The 24,544-nt window shown below is 49.6% G+C and overlaps 5 non-coding genes across 5 annotated transcripts; all 5 read left to right on the forward strand.

The window, feature by feature from the left end:
* Nucleotides 1-5,733: 5,733 nt before the first annotated feature.
* On the forward strand, nt 5,734-5,805 carry trnae-cuc (transfer RNA glutamic acid (anticodon CUC)). The gene has a single exon. It is a non-coding gene; the product is annotated as a tRNA-Glu (tRNA).
* Nucleotides 5,806-8,369: 2,564 nt separating this feature from the next.
* On the forward strand, nt 8,370-8,441 carry trnae-cuc (transfer RNA glutamic acid (anticodon CUC)). The gene has a single exon. It is a non-coding gene; the product is annotated as a tRNA-Glu (tRNA).
* Nucleotides 8,442-9,687: 1,246 nt separating this feature from the next.
* On the forward strand, nt 9,688-9,759 carry trnae-cuc (transfer RNA glutamic acid (anticodon CUC)). The gene has a single exon. It is a non-coding gene; the product is annotated as a tRNA-Glu (tRNA).
* Nucleotides 9,760-14,945: 5,186 nt separating this feature from the next.
* Nucleotides 14,946-15,017, forward strand: trnae-cuc (transfer RNA glutamic acid (anticodon CUC)). The gene has a single exon. It is a non-coding gene; the product is annotated as a tRNA-Glu (tRNA).
* An 8,486-nt stretch (nt 15,018-23,503) lies between these two features.
* trnae-cuc (transfer RNA glutamic acid (anticodon CUC)) lies at nt 23,504-23,575 on the forward strand. Its single transcript has one exon. It is a non-coding gene; the product is annotated as a tRNA-Glu (tRNA).
* The last annotated feature ends 969 nt before the right edge of the window (nt 23,576-24,544 follow it).

The raw sequence follows: 24,544 nt of genomic DNA on the forward strand, positions 1-24,544 counted from the left end.
AGGGACGACCATGGCATCCCTCATCTCAAACATGTCGCAAGAGGAACATTGCACTGCATTCACGGCCATCCACTAAATGTAACTTTTAAAAAATGCTAGTTCTAAAGAATAGAACCAGCAAAACGCAGCACTTACCTGCATAGCACAACGGGTCATACTATCAGGTTAGAGGAGGAGGGCGGGTGGGAGGCACTACCCATGTAGTGCCTGGGGTCCCTCTCCTGCGCGCCTTTACAGGGAAAAAAACCTACCCAGGGAAGCTTGCGCTACACCAGCTTCTGGGTCCGCTCCGCGCTTTTTACCCTATAAAGGCGCGCAGGAGAGTCGCGGAGATGTGACTTGACTCTCTAGTCTCCCCAATGTTCTCGAGATCGGTGGAAGTCTTCTTACTGCCGCAGCCCGGGTACGATTCCCGGGCAGAGAGGAAATTTTCAGCAGAGCTACAGGAGCGAATCTGCGTCTCCCTGGTAATCTCGTGGTTAGGATTTGGCGCTCTCACCGGCGCGGCCCGGGTTCGATTCCCGGTCAGGGAAGCAGTTTTCAGCGGGTCGACGGGCTATCCAATTGTCTTAAATGCGCTGTACGGTTGTTTATTGATCTTCGTCGTTCCTGGGTGCTGCAGAGTGAAGTAGCACGTAGAAATAGTATCCTGATGTGGATTTGTTTGCATGTGTTGGGATGATTGTTTCTGCAGCTCCAAACGAGTGAACAATCCTCACTCTCTCGGCGGAGCAGGACAGGGCTGTTTGGCAGTGTCTGTTTGTAGACGTGGTTACGTTTGTTTAACAGTTTAAATTTAATTTTTTGTGTCTATTGCTCCCGATGCGATCTCTATAACATTGGGGAGACTAGAGAGTCAAGTCACATCTCCGCGACTCTCCTGCGCGCCTTTACAGGGAAAAAAACCTACCCAGGGAAGCTTGCGCTACACCAGCTTCTGGGTCCGCTCCGCGCTTTTTACCCTATAAAGGCGCGCAGGAGAGTCGCGGAGATGTGACTTGTCTCTCTAGTCTCCCCAATGTTCTCGAGATCGGTGGAAGTCTTCTTACTGCCGCAGCCCGGGTACGATTCCCGGGCAGAGAGGAAATTTTCAGCAGAGCTACAGGAGCGAATCTGCGTCTCCCTGGTAATCTCGTGGTTAGGATTTGGCGCTCTCACCGGCGCGGCCCGGGTTCGATTCCCGGTCAGGGAAGCAGTTTTCAGCGGGTCGACGGGCTATCCAATTGTCTTAAATGCGCTGTACGGTTGTTTATTGATCTTCGTCGTTCCTGGGTGCTGCAGAGTGAAGTAGCACGTAGAAATAGTATCCTGATGTGGATTTGTTTGCATGTGTTGGGATGATTGTTTCTGCAGCTCCAAACGAGTGAACAATCCTCACTCTCTCGGCGGAGCAGGACAGGGCTGTTTGGCAGTGTCTGTTTGTAGACGTGGTTACGTTTGTTTAACAGTTTAAATTTAATTTTTTGTATCTATTGCTCCCGATGCGATCTCTATAACATTGGGGAGACTAGAGAGTCAAGTCACATCTCCGCGACTCTCCTGCGCGCCTTTACAGGGAAAAAAACCTACCCAGGGAAGCTTGCGCTACACCAGCTTCTGGGTCCGCTCCGCGCTTTTTACCCTATAAAGGCGCGCAGGAGAGTCGCGGAGATGTGACTTGTCTCTCTAGTCTCCCCAATGTTCTCGAGATCGGTGGAAGTCTTCTTACTGCCGCAGCCCGGGTACGATTCCCGGGCAGAGAGGAAATTTTCAGCAGAGCTACAGGAGCGAATCTGCGTCTCCCTGGTAATCTCGTGGTTAGGATTTGGCGCTCTCACCGGCGCGGCCCGGGTTCGATTCCCGGTCAGGGAAGCAGTTTTCAGCGGGTCGACGGGCTATCCAATTGTCTTAAATGCGCTGTACGGTTGTTTATTGATCTTCGTCGTTCCTGGGTGCTGCAGAGTGAAGTAGCACGTAGAAATAGTATCCTGATGTGGATTTGTTTGCATGTGTTGGGATGATTGTTTCTGCAGCTCCAAACGAGTGAACAATCCTCACTCTCTCGGCGGAGCAGGACAGGGCTGTTTGGCAGTGTCTGTTTGTAGACGTGGTTACGTTTGTTTAACAGTTTAAATTTAATTTTTTGTATCTATTGCTCCCGATGCGATCTCTATAACATTGGGGAGACTAGAGAGTCAAGTCACATCTCCGCGACTCTCCTGCGCGCCTTTACAGGGAAAAAAACCTACCCAGGGAAGCTTGCGCTACACCAGCTTCTGGGTCCGCTCCGCGCTTTTTACCCTATAAAGGCGCGCAGGAGAGTCGCGGAGATGTGACTTGTCTCTCTAGTCTCCCCAATGTTCTCGAGATCGGTGGAAGTCTTCTTACTGCCGCAGCCCGGGTACGATTCCCGGGCAGAGAGGAAATTTTCAGCAGAGCTACAGGAGCGAATCTGCGTCTCCCTGGTAATCTCGTGGTTAGGATTTGGCGCTCTCACCGGCGCGGCCCGGGTTCGATTCCCGGTCAGGGAAGCAGTTTTCAGCGGGTCGACGGGCTATCCAATTGTCTTAAATGCGCTGTACGGTTGTTTATTGATCTTCGTCGTTCCTGGGTGCTGCAGAGTGAAGTAGCACGTAGAAATAGTATCCTGATGTGGATTTGTTTGCATGTGTTGGGATGATTGTTTCTGCAGCTCCAAACGAGTGAACAATCCTCACTCTCTCGGCGGAGCAGGACAGGGCTGTTTGGCAGTGTCTGTTTGTAGACGTGGTTACGTTTGTTTAACAGTTTAAATTTAATTTTTTGTATCTATTGCTCCCGATGCGATCTCTATAACATTGGGGAGACTAGAGAGTCAAGTCACATCTCCGCGACTCTCCTGCGCGCCTTTACAGGGAAAAAAAACTACCCAGGGAAGCTTGCGCTACACCAGCTTCTGGGTCCGCTCCGCGCTTTTTACCCTATAAAGGCGCGCAGGAGAGTCGCGGAGATGTGACTTGTCTCTCTAGTCTCCCCAATGTTCTCGAGATCGGTGGAAGTCTTCTTACTGCCGCAGCCCGGGTACGATTCCCGGGCAGAGAGGAAATTTTCAGCAGAGCTACAGGAGCGAATCTGCGTCTCCCTGGTAATCTCGTGGTTAGGATTTGGCGCTCTCACCGGCGCGGCCCGGGTTCGATTCCCGGTCAGGGAAGCAGTTTTCAGCGGGTCGACGGGCTATCCAATTGTCTTAAATGCGCTGTACGGTTGTTTATTGATCTTCGTCGTTCCTGGGTGCTGCAGAGTGAAGTAGCACGTAGAAATAGTATCCTGATGTGGATTTGTTTGCATGTGTTGGGATGATTGTTTCTGCAGCTCCAAACGAGTGAACAATCCTCACTCTCTCGGCGGAGCAGGACAGGGCTGTTTGGCAGTGTCTGTTTGTAGACGTGGTTACGTTTGTTTAACAGTTTAAATTTAATTTTTTGTATCTATTGCTCCCGATGCGATCTCTATAACATTGGGGAGACTAGAGAGTCAAGTCACATCTCCGCGACTCTCCTGCGCGCCTTTACAGGGAAAAAAACCTACCCAGGGAAGCTTGCGCTACACCAGCTTCTGGGTCCGCTCCGCGCTTTTTACCCTATAAAGGCGCGCAGGAGAGTCGCGGAGATGTGACTTGTCTCTCTAGTCTCCCCAATGTTCTCGAGATCGGTGGAAGTCTTCTTACTGCCGCAGCCCGGGTACGATTCCCGGGCAGAGAGGAAATTTTCAGCAGAGCTACAGGAGCGAATCTGCGTCTCCCTGGTAATCTCGTGGTTAGGATTTGGCGCTCTCACCGGCGCGGCCCGGGTTCGATTCCCGGTCAGGGAAGCAGTTTTCAGCGGGTCGACGGGCTATCCAATTGTCTTAAATGCGCTGTACGGTTGTTTATTGATCTTCGTCGTTCCTGGGTGCTGCAGAGTGAAGTAGCACGTAGAAATAGTATCCTGATGTGGATTTGTTTGCATGTGTTGGGATGATTGTTTCTGCAGCTCCAAACGAGTGAACAATCCTCACTCTCTCGGCGGAGCAGGACAGGGCTGTTTGGCAGTGTCTGTTTGTAGACGTGGTTACGTTTGTTTAACAGTTTAAATTTAATTTTTTGTATCTATTGCTCCCGATGCGATCTCTATAACATTGGGGAGACTAGAGAGTCAAGTCACATCTCCGCGACTCTCCTGCGCGCCTTTACAGGGAAAAAAACCTACCCAGGGAAGCTTGCGCTACACCAGCTTCTGGGTCCGCTCCGCGCTTTTTACCCTATAAAGGCGCGCAGGAGAGTCGCGGAGATGTGACTTGTCTCTCTAGTCTCCCCAATGTTCTCGAGATCGGTGGAAGTCTTCTTACTGCCGCAGCCCGGGTACGATTCCCGGGCAGAGAGGAAATTTTCAGCAGAGCTACAGGAGCGAATCTGCGTCTCCCTGGTAATCTCGTGGTTAGGATTTGGCGCTCTCACCGGCGCGGCCCGGGTTCGATTCCCGGTCAGGGAAGCAGTTTTCAGCGGGTCGACGGGCTATCCAATTGTCTTAAATGCGCTGTACGGTTGTTTATTGATCTTCGTCGTTCCTGGGTGCTGCAGAGTGAAGTAGCACGTAGAAATAGTATCCTGATGTGGATTTGTTTGCATGTGTTGGGATGATTGTTTCTGCAGCTCCAAACGAGTGAACAATCCTCACTCTCTCGGCGGAGCAGGACAGGGCTGTTTGGCAGTGTCTGTTTGTAGACGTGGTTACGTTTGTTTAACAGTTTAAATTTAATTTTTTGTATCTATTGCTCCCGATGCGATCTCTATAACATTGGGGAGACTAGAGAGTCAAGTCACATCTCCGCGACTCTCCTGCGCGCCTTTACAGGGAAAAAAAACTACCCAGGGAAGCTTGCGCTACACCAGCTTCTGGGTCCGCTCCGCGCTTTTTACCCTATAAAGGCGCGCAGGAGAGTCGCGGAGATGTGACTTGTCTCTCTAGTCTCCCCAATGTTCTCGAGATCGGTGGAAGTCTTCTTACTGCCGCAGCCCGGGTACGATTCCCGGGCAGAGAGGAAATTTTCAGCAGAGCTACAGGAGCGAATCTGCGTCTCCCTGGTAATCTCGTGGTTAGGATTTGGCGCTCTCACCGGCGCGGCCCGGGTTCGATTCCCGGTCAGGGAAGCAGTTTTCAGCGGGTCGACGGGCTATCCAATTGTCTTAAATGCGCTGTACGGTTGTTTATTGATCTTCGTCGTTCCTGGGTGCTGCAGAGTGAAGTAGCACGTAGAAATAGTATCCTGATGTGGATTTGTTTGCATGTGTTGGGATGATTGTTTCTGCAGCTCCAAACGAGTGAACAATCCTCACTCTCTCGGCGGAGCAGGACAGGGCTGTTTGGCAGTGTCTGTTTGTAGACGTGGTTACGTTTGTTTAACAGTTTAAATTTAATTTTTTGTATCTATTGCTCCCGATGCGATCTCTATAACATTGGGGAGACTAGAGAGTCAAGTCACATCTCCGCGACTCTCCTGCGCGCCTTTACAGGGAAAAAAACCTACCCAGGTAAGCTTGCGCTACACCAGCTTCTGGGTCCGCTCCGCGCTTTTTACCCTATAAAGGCGCGCAGGAGAGTCGCGGAGATGTGACTTGACTCTCTAGTCTCCCCAATGTTCTCGAGATCGGTGGAAGTCTTCTTACTGCCGCAGCCCGGGTACGATTCCCGGGCAGAGAGGAAATTTTCAGCAGAGCTACAGGAGCGAATCTGCGTCTCCCTGGTAATCTAGTGGTTAGGATTTGGCGCTCTCACCGGCGCGGCCCGGGTTCGATTCCCGGTCAGGGAAGCAGTTTTCAGCGGGTCGACGGGCTATCCAATTGTCTTAAATGCGCTGTACGGTTGTTTATTGATCTTCGTCGTTCCTGGGTGCTGCAGAGTGAAGTAGCACGTAGAAATAGTATCCTGATGTGGATTTGTTTGCATGTGTTGGGATGATTGTTTCTGCAGCTCCAAACGAGTGAACAATCCTCACTCTCTCGGCGGAGCAGGACAGGGCTGTTTGGCAGTGTCTGTTTGTAGACGTGGTTACGTTTGTTTAACAGTTTAAATTTAATTTTTTGTATCTATTGCTCCCGATGCGATCTCTATAACATTGGGGAGACTAGAGAGTCAAGTCACATCTCCGCGACTCTCCTGCGCGCCTTTACAGGGAAAAAAACCTACCCAGGGAAGCTTGCGCTACACCAGCTTCTGGGTCCGCTCCGCGCTTTTTACCCTATAAAGGCGCGCAGGAGAGTCGCGGAGATGTGACTTGTCTCTCTAGTCTCCCCAATGTTCTCGAGATCGGTGGAAGTCTTCTTACTGCCGCAGCCCGGGTACGATTCCCGGGCAGAGAGGAAATTTTCAGCAGAGCTACAGGAGCGAATCTGCGTCTCCCTGGTAATCTCGTGGTTAGGATTTGGCGCTCTCACCGGCGCGGCCCGGGTTCGATTCCCGGTCAGGGAAGCAGTTTTCAGCGGGTCGACGGGCTATCCAATTGTCTTAAATGCGCTGTACGGTTGTTTATTGATCTTCGTCGTTCCTGGGTGCTGCAGAGTGAAGTAGCACGTAGAAATAGTATCCTGATGTGGATTTGTTTGCATGTGTTGGGATGATTGTTTCTGCAGCTCCAAACGAGTGAACAATCCTCACTCTCTCGGCGGAGCAGGACAGGGCTGTTTGGCAGTGTCTGTTTGTAGACGTGGTTACGTTTGTTTAACAGTTTAAATTTAATTTTTTGTATCTATTGCTCCCGATGCGATCTCTATAACATTGGGGAGACTAGAGAGTCAAGTCACATCTCCGCGACTCTCCTGCGCGCCTTTACAGGGAAAAAAACCTACCCAGGGAAGCTTGCGCTACACCAGCTTCTGGGTCCGCTCCGCGCTTTTTACCCTATAAAGGCGCGCAGGAGAGTCGCGGAGATGTGACTTGTCTCTCTAGTCTCCCCAATGTTCTCGAGATCGGTGGAAGTCTTCTTACTGCCGCAGCCCGGGTACGATTCCCGGGCAGAGAGGAAATTTTCAGCAGAGCTACAGGAGCGAATCTGCGTCTCCCTGGTAATCTCGTGGTTAGGATTTGGCGCTCTCACCGGCGCGGCCCGGGTTCGATTCCCGGTCAGGGAAGCAGTTTTCAGCGGGTCGACGGGCTATCCAATTGTCTTAAATGCGCTGTACGGTTGTTTATTGATCTTCGTCGTTCCTGGGTGCTGCAGAGTGAAGTAGCACGTAGAAATAGTATCCTGATGTGGATTTGTTTGCATGTGTTGGGATGATTGTTTCTGCAGCTCCAAACGAGTGAACAATCCTCACTCTCTCGGCGGAGCAGGACAGGGCTGTTTGGCAGTGTCTGTTTGTAGACGTGGTTACGTTTGTTTAACAGTTTAAATTTAATTTTTTGTATCTATTGCTCCCGATGCGATCTCTATAACATTGGGGAGACTAGAGAGTCAAGTCACATCTCCGCGACTCTCCTGCGCGCCTTTACAGGGAAAAAAACCTACCCAGGGAAGCTTGCGCTACACCAGCTTCTGGGTCCGCTCCGCGCTTTTTACCCTATAAAGGCGCGCAGGAGAGTCGCGGAGATGTGACTTGTCTCTCTAGTCTCCCCAATGTTCTCGAGATCGGTGGAAGTCTTCTTACTGCCGCAGCCCGGGTACGATTCCCGGGCAGAGAGGAAATTTTCAGCAGAGCTACAGGAGCGAATCTGCGTCTCCCTGGTAATCTCGTGGTTAGGATTTGGCGCTCTCACCGGCGCGGCCCGGGTTCGATTCCCGGTCAGGGAAGCAGTTTTCAGCGGGTCGACGGGCTATCCAATTGTCTTAAATGCGCTGTACGGTTGTTTATTGATCTTCGTCGTTCCTGGGTGCTGCAGAGTGAAGTAGCACGTAGAAATAGTATCCTGATGTGGATTTGTTTGCATGTGTTGGGATGATTGTTTCTGCAGCTCCAAACGAGTGAACAATCCTCACTCTCTCGGCGGAGCAGGACAGGGCTGTTTGGCAGTGTCTGTTTGTAGACGTGGTTACGTTTGTTTAACAGTTTAAATTTAATTTTTTGTATCTATTGCTCCCGATGCGATCTCTATAACATTGGGGAGACTAGAGAGTCAAGTCACATCTCCGCGACTCTCCTGCGCGCCTTTACAGGGAAAAAAACCTACCCAGGTAAGCTTGCGCTACACCAGCTTCTGGGTCCGCTCCGCGCTTTTTACCCTATAAAGGCGCGCAGGAGAGTCGCGGAGATGTGACTTGACTCTCTAGTCTCCCCAATGTTCTCGAGATCGGTGGAAGTCTTCTTACTGCCGCAGCCCGGGTACGATTCCCGGGCAGAGAGGAAATTTTCAGCAGAGCTACAGGAGCGAATCTGCGTCTCCCTGGTAATCTAGTGGTTAGGATTTGGCGCTCTCACCGGCGCGGCCCGGGTTCGATTCCCGGTCAGGGAAGCAGTTTTCAGCGGGTCGACGGGCTATCCAATTGTCTTAAATGCGCTGTACGGTTGTTTATTGATCTTCGTCGTTCCTGGGTGCTGCAGAGTGAAGTAGCACGTAGAAATAGTATCCTGATGTGGATTTGTTTGCATGTGTTGGGATGATTGTTTCTGCAGCTCCAAACGAGTGAACAATCCTCACTCTCTCGGCGGAGCAGGACAGGGCTGTTTGGCAGTGTCTGTTTGTAGACGTGGTTACGTTTGTTTAACAGTTTAAATTTAATTTTTTGTATCTATTGCTCCCGATGCGATCTCTATAACATTGGGGAGACTAGAGAGTCAAGTCACATCTCCGCGACTCTCCTGCGCGCCTTTACAGGGAAAAAAACCTACCCAGGGAAGCTTGCGCTACACCAGCTTCTGGGTCCGCTCCGCGCTTTTTACCCTATAAAGGCGCGCAGGAGAGTCGCGGAGATGTGACTTGTCTCTCTAGTCTCCCCAATGTTCTCGAGATCGGTGGAAGTCTTCTTACTGCCGCAGCCCGGGTACGATTCCCGGGCAGAGAGGAAATTTTCAGCAGAGCTACAGGAGCGAATCTGCGTCTCCCTGGTAATCTCGTGGTTAGGATTTGGCGCTCTCACCGGCGCGGCCCGGGTTCGATTCCCGGTCAGGGAAGCAGTTTTCAGCGGGTCGACGGGCTATCCAATTGTCTTAAATGCGCTGTACGGTTGTTTATTGATCTTCGTCGTTCCTGGGTGCTGCAGAGTGAAGTAGCTCGTAGAAATAGCATCCTGATGTGGATTTGTTTGCATGTGTTGGGATGATTGTTTCTGCAGCTCCAAACGAGTGAACAATCCTCACTCTCTCGGCGGAGCAGGACAGGGCTGTTTGGCAGTGTCTGTTTGTAGACGCGGTTACGTTTGTGTAACAGTTTAAATTTAATTTTTTGTATCTATTGCTCCCGATGCGATCTCTATAACATTGGGGAGACTAGAGAGTCAAGTCACATCTCCGCGACTCTCCTGCGCGCCTTTACAGGGAAAAAAACCTACCCAGGTAAGCTTGCGCTACACCAGCTTCTGGGTCCGCTCCGCGCTTTTTACCCTATAAAGGCGCGCAGGAGAGTCGCGGAGATGTGACTTGTCTCTCTAGTCTCCCCAATGTTCTCGAGATCGGTGGAAGTCTTCTTGCTGCCGCAGCCCGGGTACGATTCCCGGGCAGAGAGGAAATTTTCAGCAGAGCTACAGGAGCGAATCTGCGTCTCCCTGGTAATCTAGTGGTTAGGATTTGGCGCTCTCACCGGCGCGGCCCGGGTTCGATTCCCGGTCAGGGAAGCAGTTTTCAGCGGGTCGACGGGCTATCCAATTGTCTTAAATGCGCTGTACGGTTGTTTATTGATCTTCGTCGTTCCTGGGTGCTGCAGAGTGAAGTAGCACGTAGAAATAGTATCCTGATGTGGATTTGTTTGCATGTGTTGGGATGATTGTTTCTGCAGCTCCAAACGAGTGAACAATCCTCACTCTCTCGGCGGAGCAGGACGTGTCTGTTTGTAGACGTGGTTACGTTTGTTTAACAGTTTAAATTTAATTTTTTGTATCTATTGCTCCCGATGCGATCTCTATAACATTGGGGAGACTAGAGAGTCAAGTCACATCTCCGCGACTCTCCTGCGCGCCTTTACAGGGAAAAAAACCTACCCAGGGAAGCTTGCGCTACACCAGCTTCTGGGTCCGCTCCGCGCTTTTTACCCTATAAAGGCGCGCAGGAGAGTCGCGGAGATGTGACTTGTCTCTCTAGTCTCCCCAATGTTCTCGAGATCGGTGGAAGTCTTCTTACTGCCGCAGCCCGGGTACGATTCCCGGGCAGAGAGGAAATTTTCAGCAGAGCTACAGGAGCGAATCTGCGTCTCCCTGGTAATCTCGTGGTTAGGATTTGGCGCTCTCACCGGCGCGGCCCGGGTTCGATTCCCGGTCAGGGAAGCAGTTTTCAGCGGGTCGACGGGCTATCCAATTGTCTTAAATGCGCTGTACGGTTGTTTATTGATCTTCGTCGTTCCTGGGTGCTGCAGAGTGAAGTAGCACGTAGAAATAGTATCCTGATGTGGATTTGTTTGCATGTGTTGGGATGATTGTTTCTGCAGCTCCAAACGAGTGAACAATCCTCACTCTCTCGGCGGAGCAGGACAGGGCTGTTTGGCAGTGTCTGTTTGTAGACGTGGTTACGTTTGTTTAACAGTTTAAATTTAATTTTTTGTATCTATTGCTCCCGATGCGATCTCTATAACATTGGGGAGACTAGAGAGTCAAGTCACATCTCCGCGACTCTCCTGCGCGCCTTTACAGGGAAAAAAACCTACCCAGGGAAGCTTGCGCTACACCAGCTTCTGGGTCCGCTCCGCGCTTTTTACCCTATAAAGGCGCGCAGGAGAGTCGCGGAGATGTGACTTGTCTCTCTAGTCTCCCCAATGTTCTCGAGATCGGTGGAAGTCTTCTTACTGCCGCAGCCCGGGTACGATTCCCGGGCAGAGAGGAAATTTTCAGCAGAGCTACAGGAGCGAATCTGCGTCTCCCTGGTAATCTCGTGGTTAGGATTTGGCGCTCTCACCGGCGCGGCCCGGGTTCGATTCCCGGTCAGGGAAGCAGTTTTCAGCGGGTCGACGGGCTATCCAATTGTCTTAAATGCGCTGTACGGTTGTTTATTGATCTTCGTCGTTCCTGGGTGCTGCAGAGTGAAGTAGCACGTAGAAATAGTATCCTGATGTGGATTTGTTTGCATGTGTTGGGATGATTGTTTCTGCAGCTCCAAACGAGTGAACAATCCTCACTCTCTCGGCGGAGCAGGACAGGGCTGTCTGGCAGTGTCTGTTTGTAGACGTGGTTACGTTTGTTTAACAGTTTAAATTTAATTTTTTGTATCTATTGCTCCCGATGCGATCTCTATAACATTGGGGAGACTAGAGAGTCAAGTCACATCTCCGCGACTCTCCTGCGCGCCTTTACAGGGAAAAAAACCTACCCAGGGAAGCTTGCGCTACACCAGCTTCTGGGTCCGCTCCGCGCTTTTTACCCTATAAAGGCGCGCAGGAGAGTCGCGGAGATGTGACTTGTCTCTCTAGTCTCCCCAATGTTCTCGAGATCGGTGGAAGTCTTCTTACTGCCGCAGCCCGGGTACGATTCCCGGGCAGAGAGGAAATTTTCAGCAGAGCTACAGGAGCGAATCTGCGTCTCCCTGGTAATCTCGTGGTTAGGATTTGGCGCTCTCACCGGCGCGGCCCGGGTTCGATTCCCGGTCAGGGAAGCAGTTTTCAGCGGGTCGACGGGCTATCCAATTGTCTTAAATGCGCTGTACGGTTGTTTATTGATCTTCGTCGTTCCTGGGTGCTGCAGAGTGAAGTAGCACGTAGAAATAGTATCCTGATGTGGATTTGTTTGCATGTGTTGGGATGATTGTTTCTGCAGCTCCAAACGAGTGAACAATCCTCACTCTCTCGGCGGAGCAGGACAGGGCTGTTTGGCAGTGTCTGTTTGTAGACGTGGTTACGTTTGTTTAACAGTTTAAATTTAATTTTTTGTATCTATTGCTCCCGATGCGATCTCTATAACATTGGGGAGACTAGAGAGTCAAGTCACATCTCCGCGACTCTCCTGCGCGCCTTTACAGGGAAAAAAACCTACCCAGGGAAGCTTGCGCTACACCAGCTTCTGGGTCCGCTCCGCGCTTTTTACCCTATAAAGGCGCGCAGGAGAGTCGCGGAGATGTGACTTGTCTCTCTAGTCTCCCCAATGTTCTCGAGATCGGTGGAAGTCTTCTTACTGCCGCAGCCCGGGTACGATTCCCGGGCAGAGAGGAAATTTTCAGCAGAGCTACAGGAGCGAATCTGCGTCTCCCTGGTAATCTCGTGGTTAGGATTTGGCGCTCTCACCGGCGCGGCCCGGGTTCGATTCCCGGTCAGGGAAGCAGTTTTCAGCGGGTCGACGGGCTATCCAATTGTCTTAAATGCGCTGTACGGTTGTTTATTGATCTTCGTCGTTCCTGGGTGCTGCAGAGTGAAGTAGCACGTAGAAATAGTATCCTGATGTGGATTTGTTTGCATGTGTTGGGATGATTGTTTCTGCAGCTCCAAACGAGTGAACAATCCTCACTCTCTCGGCGGAGCAGGACAGGGCTGTTTGGCAGTGTCTGTTTGTAGACGTGGTTACGTTTGTTTAACAGTTTAAATTTAATTTTTTGTATCTATTGCTCCCGATGCGATCTCTATAACATTGGGGAGACTAGAGAGTCAAGTCACATCTCCGCGACTCTCCTGCGCGCCTTTACAGGGAAAAAAACCTACCCAGGGAAGCTTGCGCTACACCAGCTTCTGGGTCCGCTCCGCGCTTTTTACCCTATAAAGGCGCGCAGGAGAGTCGCGGAGATGTGACTTGTCTCTCTAGTCTCCCCAATGTTCTCGAGATCGGTGGAAGTCTTCTTACTGCCGCAGCCCGGGTACGATTCCCGGGCAGAGAGGAAATTTTCAGCAGAGCTACAGGAGCGAATCTGCGTCTCCCTGGTAATCTCGTGGTTAGGATTTGGCGCTCTCACCGGCGCGGCCCGGGTTCGATTCCCGGTCAGGGAAGCAGTTTTCAGCGGGTCGACGGGCTATCCAATTGTCTTAAATGCGCTGTACGGTTGTTTATTGATCTTCGTCGTTCCTGGGTGCTGCAGAGTGAAGTAGCACGTAGAAATAGTATCCTGATGTGGATTTGTTTGCATGTGTTGGGATGATTGTTTCTGCAGCTCCAAACGAGTGAACAATCCTCACTCTCTCGGCGGAGCAGGACAGGGCTGTTTGGCAGTGTCTGTTTGTAGACGTGGTTACGTTTGTTTAACAGTTTAAATTTAATTTTTTGTATCTATTGCTCCCGATGCGATCTCTATAACATTGGGGAGACTAGAGAGTCAAGTCACATCTCCGCGACTCTCCTGCGCGCCTTTACAGGGAAAAAAACCTACCCAGGGAAGCTTGCGCTACACCAGCTTCTGGGTCCGCTCCGCGCTTTTTACCCTATAAAGGCGCGCAGGAGAGTCGCGGAGATGTGACTTGTCTCTCTAGTCTCCCCAATGTTCTCGAGATCGGTGGAAGTCTTCTTACTGCCGCAGCCCGGGTACGATTCCCGGGCAGAGAGGAAATTTTCAGCAGAGCTACAGGAGCGAATCTGCGTCTCCCTGGTAATCTCGTGGTTAGGATTTGGCGCTCTCACCGGCGCGGCCCGGGTTCGATTCCCGGTCAGGGAAGCAGTTTTCAGCGGGTCGACGGGCTATCCAATTGTCTTAAATGCGCTGTACGGTTGTTTATTGATCTTCGTCGTTCCTGGGTGCTGCAGAGTGAAGTAGCACGTAGAAATAGTATCCTGATGTGGATTTGTTTGCATGTGTTGGGATGATTGTTTCTGCAGCTCCAAACGAGTGAACAATCCTCACTCTCTCGGCGGAGCAGGACAGGGCTGTTTGGCAGTGTCTGTTTGTAGACGTGGTTACGTTTGTTTAACAGTTTAAATTTAATTTTTTGTATCTATTGCTCCCGATGCGATCTCTATAACATTGGGGAGACTAGAGAGTCAAGTCACATCTCCGCGACTCTCCTGCGCGCCTTTACAGGGAAAAAAACCTACCCAGGGAAGCTTGCGCTACACCAGCTTCTGGGTCCGCTCCGCGCTTTTTACCCTATAAAGGCGCGCAGGAGAGTCGCGGAGATGTGACTTGTCTCTCTAGTCTCCCCAATGTTCTCGAGATCGGTGGAAGTCTTCTTACTGCCGCAGCCCGGGTACGATTCCCGGGCAGAGAGGAAATTTTCAGCAGAGCTACAGGAGCGAATCTGCGTCTCCCTGGTAATCTCGTGGTTAGGATTTGGCGCTCTCACCGGCGCGGCCCGGGTTCGATTCCCGGTCAGGGAAGCAGTTTTCAGCGGGTCGACGGGCTATCCAATTGTCTTAAATGCGCTGTACGGTTGTTTATTGATCTTCGTCGTTCCTGGGTGCTGCAGAGTGAAGTAGCACGTAGAAATAGTATCCTGATGTGGATTTGTTTGCATGTGTTGGGATGATTGTTTCTGCAGCTCCAAACGAGTGAACAATCCTCACTCTCTCGGCGGAGCAGGACAGGGCTGTTTGGCAGTGTCTGTTTGTAGACGTGGTTACGTTTGTTTAACAGTTTAAATTTAATTTTTTGTATCTATTGCTCCCGATGCGATCTCTATAACATTGGGGAGACTAGAGAGTCAAGTCACATCTCCGCGACTCTCCTGCGCGCCTTTACAGGGAAAAAAACCTACCCAGGTAAGCTTGCGCTACACCAGCTTCTGGGTCCGCTCCGCGCTTTTTACCCTATAAAGGCGCGCAGGAGAGTCGCGGAGATGTGACTTGACTCTCTAGTCTCCCCAATGTTCTCGAGATCGGTGGAAGTCTTCTTACTGCCGCAGCCCGGGTACGATTCCCGGGCAGAGAGGAAATTTTCAGCAGAGCTACAGGAGCGAATCTGCGTCTCCCTGGTAATCTAGTGGTTAGGATTTGGCGCTCTCACCGGCGCGGCCCGGGTTCGATTCCCGGTCAGGGAAGCAGTTTTCAGCGGGTCGACGGGCTATCCAATTGTCTTAAATGCGCTGTACGGTTGTTTATTGATCTTCGTCGTTCCTGGGTGCTGCAGAGTGAAGTAGCACGTAGAAATAGTATCCTGATGTGGATTTGTTTGCATGTGTTGGGATGATTGTTTCTGCAGCTCCAAACGAGTGAACAATCCTCACTCTCTCGGCGGAGCAGGACAGGGCTGTTTGGCAGTGTCTGTTTGTAGACGTGGTTACGTTTGTTTAACAGTTTAAATTTAATTTTTTGTATCTATTGCTCCCGATGCGATCTCTATAACATTGGGGAGACTAGAGAGTCAAGTCACATCTCCGCGACTCTCCTGCGCGCCTTTACAGGGAAAAAAACCTACCCAGGGAAGCTTGCGCTACACCAGCTTCTGGGTCCGCTCCGCGCTTTTTACCCTATAAAGGCGCGCAGGAGAGTCGCGGAGATGTGACTTGTCTCTCTAGTCTCCCCAATGTTCTCGAGATCGGTGGAAGTCTTCTTACTGCCGCAGCCCGGGTACGATTCCCGGGCAGAGAGGAAATTTTCAGCAGAGCTACAGGAGCGAATCTGCGTCTCCCTGGTAATCTCGTGGTTAGGATTTGGCGCTCTCACCGGCGCGGCCCGGGTTCGATTCCCGGTCAGGGAAGCAGTTTTCAGCGGGTCGACGGGCTATCCAATTGTCTTAAATGCGCTGTACGGTTGTTTATTGATCTTCGTCGTTCCTGGGTGCTGCAGAGTGAAGTAGCTCGTAGAAATAGCGTCCTGATGTGGATTTGTTTGCATGTGTTGGGATGATTGTTTCTGCAGCTACAAACGAGTGAACAATCCTCACTCTCTCGGCGGAGCAGGACAGGGCTGTTTGGCAGTGTCTGTTTGTAGACGCGGTTACGTTTGTGTAACAGTTTAAATTTAATTTTTTGTATCGCAGATTGCAGACAGATGGGTGACAGTGATGGGAACTTGGAGAAAGCAGCCAGTGCAGCGACCCCCTGCGGTCGTTCCCCTCAAGAACAAGTACACCATTTTGGATACTTGTATGTTGGAAGACTTACCAGCGGTAAGCAATGGGGTTCAGGCCCTGGCATGGAGCCTGTTCCCGTTGCTCAGAAGGGAAGGTTGGCGATGAGCAGAGCAATAATTATTGGGGACTCGATATTTTGTGGCACCGATAGGCGGTTTTGTGGGGGCGAGAGAGACTCACGATTGGTATGTTGTCTCCCAGGTGCAAGGGTAAGTGACGTCTCTGATCGTGTTTTCCGAGTCCTTAAGGGGGAGAGGGAGCAGCCCGAAGTCGTGGTCCACATTGGCACCAACGACATAGGTAGGAAGAAGAATGAGGATGTTAGGCAGGCTTTCAGGGAGCGAGGTTGGAAGCTCAGAGTTAGAACAAACAGAGTTGTTGTCTCTGGTTTGTTACCCGTGCCACGTGAAAATGAGTCGAGGAATAGTGAGAGAGAACAGTTAAATGCTTGGCTACAGGGATGGTGCAGGAAGGGGGGATTCCGGTATCTGGATAACTGGGGGTCTTTCTGGGGAAGGTGGGACCTCTATAAACAGGGCAGTCTACACCTGAACCTGAGGGGCACCAGTATCCTTGGGGGGACGTTTGCTAGGTATCTTTGGGGGAGGGGGTTTAAACTAACTCTGCAGGCGCATGGGAACCTAGACTGTAGCTTTAGGGTGCAGGACCTTGAGTGTAGGGAGATTAGGAGCTTGGCATCAATCTTGAAGGAGGGTGTCTCTAAACAACAATGTGACATTGAAGTATACTTCAATGCGAGAAGTATACAAAATAAGATAGGTGAACTTGCAGCGTGGGTTGGTACCTGGGATTTCGATGTTGTGGCTATTACGGAGACATGGGTAGGATTGGCTGTTGCAGGTTCCAGGGTTTAAATGTTTTAGTAGGGTCAGAGGTGGGGGTAAGAGAAGGGGAGGTGTGGCATTGCTTGTCAAGGATGGTATTACAGCGGTGGAAAGGACGATGGAAGAACACTCGCCATCTGAGGTACGTTGGGCTGAAGTTAGAAATAGGAAAGGGGAGGACACTCTGTTTGGAGTTTTCTATAGGCCTCCTAATAGTCCTAGAGACGTAGAAGAAAGGATTGAGAGGGTGATTCAGGAGAAGCGGGAAAGTAATAGGGTGGTTGCTATGGGGGACTTTAACTTTCCAGATATTGACTGGGAAAGCCAAAGCTCGAGTACGTTAGATGGGTCGGTGTTTATCTATTGTGTGCAGGAGGGTTTCCTGACACAATATGTTGACAGGCCAACAAGAGGTGAGGCCGTACTGGATTTGGTTCTGGGTAACGAATCAGGCCAGGTATTAGAATTGGAGGTAGGTGGGCACTTTGGGGACAGTGACCACAATTCGGTGATTTTTACTCTGGTGATGGAGAGGGATACGTGTGCACTGCAGGGCAAGAGTTATAGCTGGGGGCAGGGAAATTATGATGCGGTGAGGCATGACTTAGGATGCGTGGCTTGGAAAAGTAGGCTTCAATGGAAGGGTGCAATCGATATGTGGAGCTTGTTCAAGGAGCAACTATTGAGTGTCCTTGATAAGTATGTACCTGTCAGGCAGGGAGGAAAACGTCGTGTGAGGGAGCCGTGGTTTAATAATGAATTGGAATCCCTTGTTAAAGCGAAGAGGGCGGCCTATGTAAAGATTAGGCGTGAAGGTTCAATTGGGGCGATTGAGAGTTATAAGGTAGCCAGGGAGGATCTAAAGAGAGAGTTAAGAGCAGCAAGGAGGGGACATGAAAAGTCCTTGGTTGGTAGGATAAGGGTCAACCCAAGGGCTTTCTATAGGTATGTCAGGAATAAAAGAATGACTCAGGTTGGAATAGGTACAGTCAAGGATAGTAGTGGGAAGTTGCACATGGAGGCCGAAGAGATTGGGGAGACACTGAATGAATACTTTTCATCAGTATTCACTCAGGAACAGGACATTGTTGCCGAAGTGAATATTGAGTCACAATTAATTTTAATGGATGGCTTTGAGGTATGTAGGGAAGAGGTATTGGAAATTCTGGAAAGGGTGAAAATAGATAAATCCCCTGGGCCTGATGGCATATATCCTAGCATTCTCTGGGAAGCAAGGGAAGAGATTGCAGACCCATTGGCCTTGATTTTTTATGATCTCGTTGTCTACAGGAATAGTGCCAGAAGACTGGAGGATAGCAAATGTGGTTCCCTTGTTCAAGAAGGGGAGTAGGGAGTAACACTAGTTCCTATAGCCAGTGAGTCTCACTTCTGTTGTGGGCAAAGTCTTAGAGAAAATTGTAAGGGATAGGATTTATGAACATCTGGATAGGAATAATGTGATCAAGGATAGTCAGCATGGTTTTGTGAAGGGCTGGTCTTGTCTCACAAACCTTATTGAATTCTTTGAGAAGGTGACTAAGGAGGTGGACGAGGGTAAAGCGGTAGATGTGGTGTATATGGATTTTAGTAAGGCGTTTGATAAGGTTCCCCATGGTTGGCTACTGCAGAAAATACGGAGGTATGGCATTGAGGGTGCGTTGGAGGTTTGTATTAGGAATTGGCTGGCTGGAAGAAGACAGAGGGTAATAGCTGATGGTAAAGGTTCATCTTGGAGTGCAGTTACTAGTGGTGTTCCGGAAGGATCTGTTTTGGGACCATTGCTGTTTGCCATTTTTATAAATGACCTGGAGGAGGGGCTAGAAGGTTGGGTGAGCAAGTTTGCAGATGATACGAAAGTCAGTGGAGTTGTTGACAGTGAGGAAGAATGTGGCAGGTTACAGTGAGATATAGTTAAGCTGCAGAGCTGGTCAGAAAGGTGGCAAATGGAGTTCAATTTTGGTTAAGAGTAACAAGAAGATGGATTACTGGGCTAATGGTTGGATACTTGGTAGTGTGGATGAGCAGAGGGAGCTTGGTGGCCATGTACACAGATCTCTGAAAGTTGCCACCCAGCTAAATAGTTCTGTGAAGAAGGCATATGGCGTACTAGCTTTTATTGGTAGAGGAATTGAGTTCCGGAGTCCTGAGGTCATGCTGCAGTTGTATAAGACTTTGGTGCGGCCGCATCTGGAGTATTGTGTGCAGTTTTGGTCGATATACTATAGGAAGGGTGTGGAGGCGCTGGAACGGGTGCAGAGGAGGTTTACCAGGATTTTGCCTGGTATGGTAGGAAGATCGTATGAGGAAACGCTGAGGCACTTGGGGCTTTTTTCATTGGAGACAAGAAGGTTTAGGGGTGACTTGATAGAGGTGTACAAGATGATTAGGGGTTTAGATCGGGTTGGCAATGAGAACCTTTTTCCACCTAAGGAGTCAGCTATTACGAGTGGGCATAGCTTTAAATTAAGGGGTGGTAGGTATAGGACAGATGTTAGGGGTAGCTTCTTGACTCAGCGAGTCATGAGTTCATGGAATGCCCTGCCAGTAGCAGTGGTGGACTCTCCCTCTTTATGGGCATTTAAACGGACATTGGATAGGCATATGGAGGATAGTAGGCTAGTGTAGGTTAGGTGGGCTTGGATTGGCGCAACATCGAGGGCCAAAGGGCCTGTACTGCGCTGTAATTTTCTATGTTCTATGTTCTATTAAGCTGCATCAGGACATTATTTCAACGAGCCACTACACACTGCAGCACAGAGAAACTGCGAAGAGCAGAAGAAAAAGATGTATATAGTGTATTTAAGGAGAACAGGTACCTAATAAACCCAGTCCGCCGATTTCTCAATGATGCTTCCAAGTTGACTTCAAAAATTCGGTTTGTCCTTCCATTTTTTGCTATTTTATTTTGTGAGTTTTAAAAATTCCGAAATCCTCTGACTTGAGTATTGGAGTTGGTAAGTTACGTTGTGGCTGGACAGGACACTGGAATATTGTGGAATACTTTTGGAATATTGTGTGCAATTCTGGTCTCCCTCCTATCAGAAGGATATTGTGAAATTTGAAAGGGTTCTGAACCACCAATGAGTCCGCAGAGAGGAGAGGCCCTTCTGCTGCCGTGAGTGCGGGAAGGCCTTCAGTGATTCCTCTGCCATGCGGACGCACCAACTGGTCCACACCCGGGACGGCTGTTCTCATGCCCTGTGTGTGAGATGGCTTTCAGCAGTTCTTCCCACCTGCTGAGACACCAGTGGGTCCATACCGAGGAGAGGTGTTCTTCTGCCCCGAATGCAGGATGGGCTTTGCTCTTTCTTCTGACCTGCTGGCCCACTGGTGGATCCACAGGGGGGAGAGGTTGCTCAGTTGCTCTAAGTGCAGGAAGGCCTTCATCAAACCTCAGACCTGCATATGTTTGGACAGGACCACCCAGAGAAAACACACGCAGACACTGGGAGAATGTGCAAACTCCTAACTGGCTGGAATCAAACCTGGGTTCCTGGTGCTGTGAGGCTGCAGTGGTAACCACTGAGGCACTACATATTGCAACCTGAAGTAGGCAAGCAGGAGGTTGGGAGAATACAGCAAGCCAGGCAGCACCAGGATGTGGAGTAGTCAGCATTTTGGGTATTAACCCTTCTTCAGGACTGAAACATTGACTTCTCTATGAGAAACGATTTACAGAATGTTGCTGGGGTTTGGAGGGTTTTAGCTACAGGGAGAGTCTGAATAGGCTGGGGCTGTTTTCACTGGAGCATCGGAGGCAGAGGAGTGACCTAATAGAGGTTACAAATTCATGAGAGGGATGGACAGGGTAAAAGACAAGGTATTTTCCCTGGGATGGAGGACTCCAGAACTAGAGGGCATTCGTTTAGGGTGAGAGGCGAAATATATTAAAGGGACAACTTCTTCATGCAGAGGGTGGTACATACATGAAATGAGCTTCCAGAGTATGTGGGTCAGGTGCTGTCAAATGGGACTAGATTAATTTAGGATATCAGGTCAGCATGGAAAAGTTGGACTGAAGGCTCTGTTTCCATGTTGTATGCGTCTCTGACTACTGGTCCTGATGTAAGTTTAAAAGAGAGTCCAAGTAACTTTGAATACTTCAATCTTGTTGAGCTCACCTCCTCAAATGTTTCAAATGACTCCCTCCAAGCGATACTGTTTGAACATGCTGAGTTGGACAAAATATCCTATCAAGTTCAACACAAACCCAGAGTTGAAGATGTCAGAAGTCACACGATACCAAGGGGACCAAAACTGATCACAATATTCCAGGTGCAGCCTTATCAACGTTCTGTATAACTACACTATATCTTGCCAACATCTATACTCAATTCCTTAACTGATGAAGGTTAGTGTGCCTAAACCTTTCTTCACTGCCTTGTGTAGCGATGTTATCAGAGATATAGGATCGACTTTAAACTGATCCACAATCCAGCGACTGGGAGCACCGAAGCAGAGTAGTGCAGCATGAGTGTGCTGGGCACATAACCCAGAGGTCGATGGGTCAAAACCATGTGATCCTATTGCTCAATGTCTCCATAAGCTGCTTTCCTTGGCAAGTGTGTTCTGTTCTGTATCTTGCCTTTGCATCTGCTTCCCAAAGCTTCTTCAGTGGAGGAGTGACAGTGGCAGCTGGAGCCCAGGAGCTCACCAACCCCCCGGAGCTGGAGGAAGGTCCGAGCTCCAAAAGGGGGGCCCAGCTAGAAGCTGGATTTGCTCAAGGCTTGTATCTATTAACTTATTTAAATGGTACCTACTGTATGGGGCTTTGGTTCACATTAAAACCGGAGGATCAAGTCAGAGTGTTTGTTTATATTTAGCAGCTGTAGTTGGTAAAATACACTCCCTGGAGAAACACCTTCTTTGATGCTGCATTTCTTGCCTTCTGCCCTTCCCCCATTTCTTATCTCCCAGCTTGATTGTATTTTTTTTGGGTCAAATTTGATTTCATATTTATCAGACTTGGTATTCACTGTGTGCTATTAATTTGTTTGTTCGAATATTGTAAGTCAAAATTAATGGTGTAATTTCATTTCTGATGTCAGAGTTTGACATTGAATGTGCAGGTGTGAATACCAGTAAGCTGTGAAAATAAATCAATAACTTGTGATTTTACAGCAAAAAGAGCAGTTTACCGCTATCAATGGCATTGTCTCATTTGAAGGGGATGAGTTGAGCCTGACCAACAAACCGTTTCAAACAGTCACTAATTTTATTAATATTTTCGTTATCTTCATTAAAGATAATAACTCCGGCATGCTAAAATTTATACAATTTGTTTGTAAGATTTATTTATATGTCCATTGCTCTGCCACATTGGGGAGACTGGATGCCAACTTGCAGAACATTTCAGGGAACAGCTCTAGGACTCCAAACCTAAACGACCCCACCGCCCTGTGGCTGAATACTTTAACTTCCCCTCCCACTCTGTCAAGGACATGCAAGTCCTGTGCCGCACCCCCTCCAAGGTCTAGCTACCTGACGCTTGTAGGAAGAACACTTCATCTTCCGCCTTGGGACCTACCAACTACATGGGATCAATGTCGATTTCACCAGTTTCCATATTTCCCCTCACCCCCACTCCCACACCACGCGCCTTGTCCCAGATCTAACCTTCCAACTCGGCATTGGCCTCTTGAGCTGTCCTACATTTTTATCTTGCTTCCCACCTATTCGCTCCACCCTCCTGTCTTACCTCTCATGATAAATCAGCACCTCCATCGACCTATTTCATTCACAGCTACCTCCCCTCCATCCCCATCCCCTTCCCAATTATCTCTCAGCCCAGTTGGACCAACCTTCATTCCTGATGAAGAACTTATGCTCTAAACGAAGACTGTGGTGAAGGAACATCCTTAATAAGAAAGAGCTCCCAATTCAGATTTATTCCCTATTTGTTCCCCCATTCTTCTAGAAATAAGAAATGTCTTTTCTTCCACTAGAAAGTGGTCTGACACTTTGCGGTGTCTGAAGTGTTATACCACTCCACTTCTTTGCCTACCTTTTAAGAATCCTTTCAACCTGTTTTTCGGACAATGGTGGCGGTGACCAAAAGCAATCATTTCACTCCTCTTCAATGCCCCATTTCTCCTCCTATGAACCACTTTGACATGTTGTCTGTGTGTATTTGGTCGGGGTGAGAAAGGAGCAGGTCGGGGCTGCTTGGCAGTGTCTGTTTGTAGACGCGGTTACGTGTGTTTTACAGTTTAAATTTAATTTTTCTTGTATCCATCAATGTAAGTTTCTGTGTCCATTGCTCCCGATGCGATCTCTACAACATTGGGGAGACAGGAGAGTCAAGTCACGTCTGCGGGACTCTCCTGCGTGCCTTTATAGGAAGAGAAACCTACCCAGGTTAGCTTGCGCTACACCAGCTTCCGGGTCCACTCCGCGCTTTTTTGCAATAAAGGCGCGCAGGAGAGTCCCGGAGATGTGACTTGACTCTAAGTCTCCCCAATGTTCTCGAGATCGCATCGGGAGCAATGGACACAAAAAAGTTACATTGATGGATGCGCCGGTGAAAGTCTTCTTACTGCTGCAGCCCAGGTTCGATTCCCGGGCAGCGAGGCCATTTTCAGCAGAGCTACAAGGCCGGCTTTATGTCTCCCTGGTGGTCTAGTGGTTAGGATTTGGCGCTCTCACCGCCGCGGCCCGGGTTCGATTCCCGGTCAGGGAAGCTGTTTTTAGCTGGCCTCCGGGCTGTCCATTCTTCTGAAATGCGCTTTACAGTTGTTTATTGATCTTCACCGTACCTGGGTGCTGCAGTGTGATGTAGCTCGTTCAAATCGCATCCTGATGCAGATTTCTTTGCATGTGTTGGGATGATTGCTTCTCCAGCTACAAACGAGTGAACAGTCTTCACTCTCTCGACGGAGCAGGTCGGGGCTGCTTGGCAGTGTCTGTTTGTAGACGCGGTTACGTGTGTTTTACAGTTTAAATTTAATTTTTCTTGTATCCATCAATGTAAGTTTTTGTGTCCATTGCTCCCGATGCGATCTCTATAACATTGGGGAGACAGGAGAGTCAAGTCACGTCTGCGGGACTCTCCTGCGCGCCTTTATAGGAAGAGAAACCTACCCAGGTTAGCTTGCGCTACACCAGCTTCCGGGTCCACTCCGCGCTTTTTTGCAATAAAGGCGCGCAGGAGAGTCCCGCAGATGTGACTTGACTCTAAGTCTCCCCAATGTTCTCGAGATCGCATCGGGAGCAATGGACACAAAAAAGTTACATTGATGGATGCGCCGGTGAATGTCTTCTTTCTGCTGCAGCCCGGGTTCGATTCCCGGGCAGCGAGGCCATTTTCAGCAGAGCTACAAGGACGGCTTTATGTCTCCCTGGTGGTCTAGTGGTTAGGATTTGGCGCTTTCACCGCCGCGGCCCGGGTCCGATTCCTGGTCCGGGGAGCTGTTTTTAGCTGGCCTACGGGCTGTCCATTCTTCTGAAATGCGCTATACCGGTTAGTCGGGATAGTGCAGTTTGGTGGAGCTGTGATCTTAATGAATGACGAAGTAGGCTTTCCCAAATGGTCTACTCCTGCTTCTGTTAATTTGAATCTGTAGCACTGTATTTCCAGCGGCAGGAGTTTTCCCACGGCACAAAGGTGGTTTCCTAAAATAAATTTAAACCCCTTGCTTTGCTTGAACTC

Source organism: Hemiscyllium ocellatum, assembly GCF_020745735.1.
Source record: "Hemiscyllium ocellatum isolate sHemOce1 chromosome 27 unlocalized genomic scaffold, sHemOce1.pat.X.cur. SUPER_27_unloc_36, whole genome shotgun sequence".
Lineage (NCBI taxonomy): Eukaryota > Metazoa > Chordata > Chondrichthyes > Orectolobiformes > Hemiscylliidae > Hemiscyllium > Hemiscyllium ocellatum.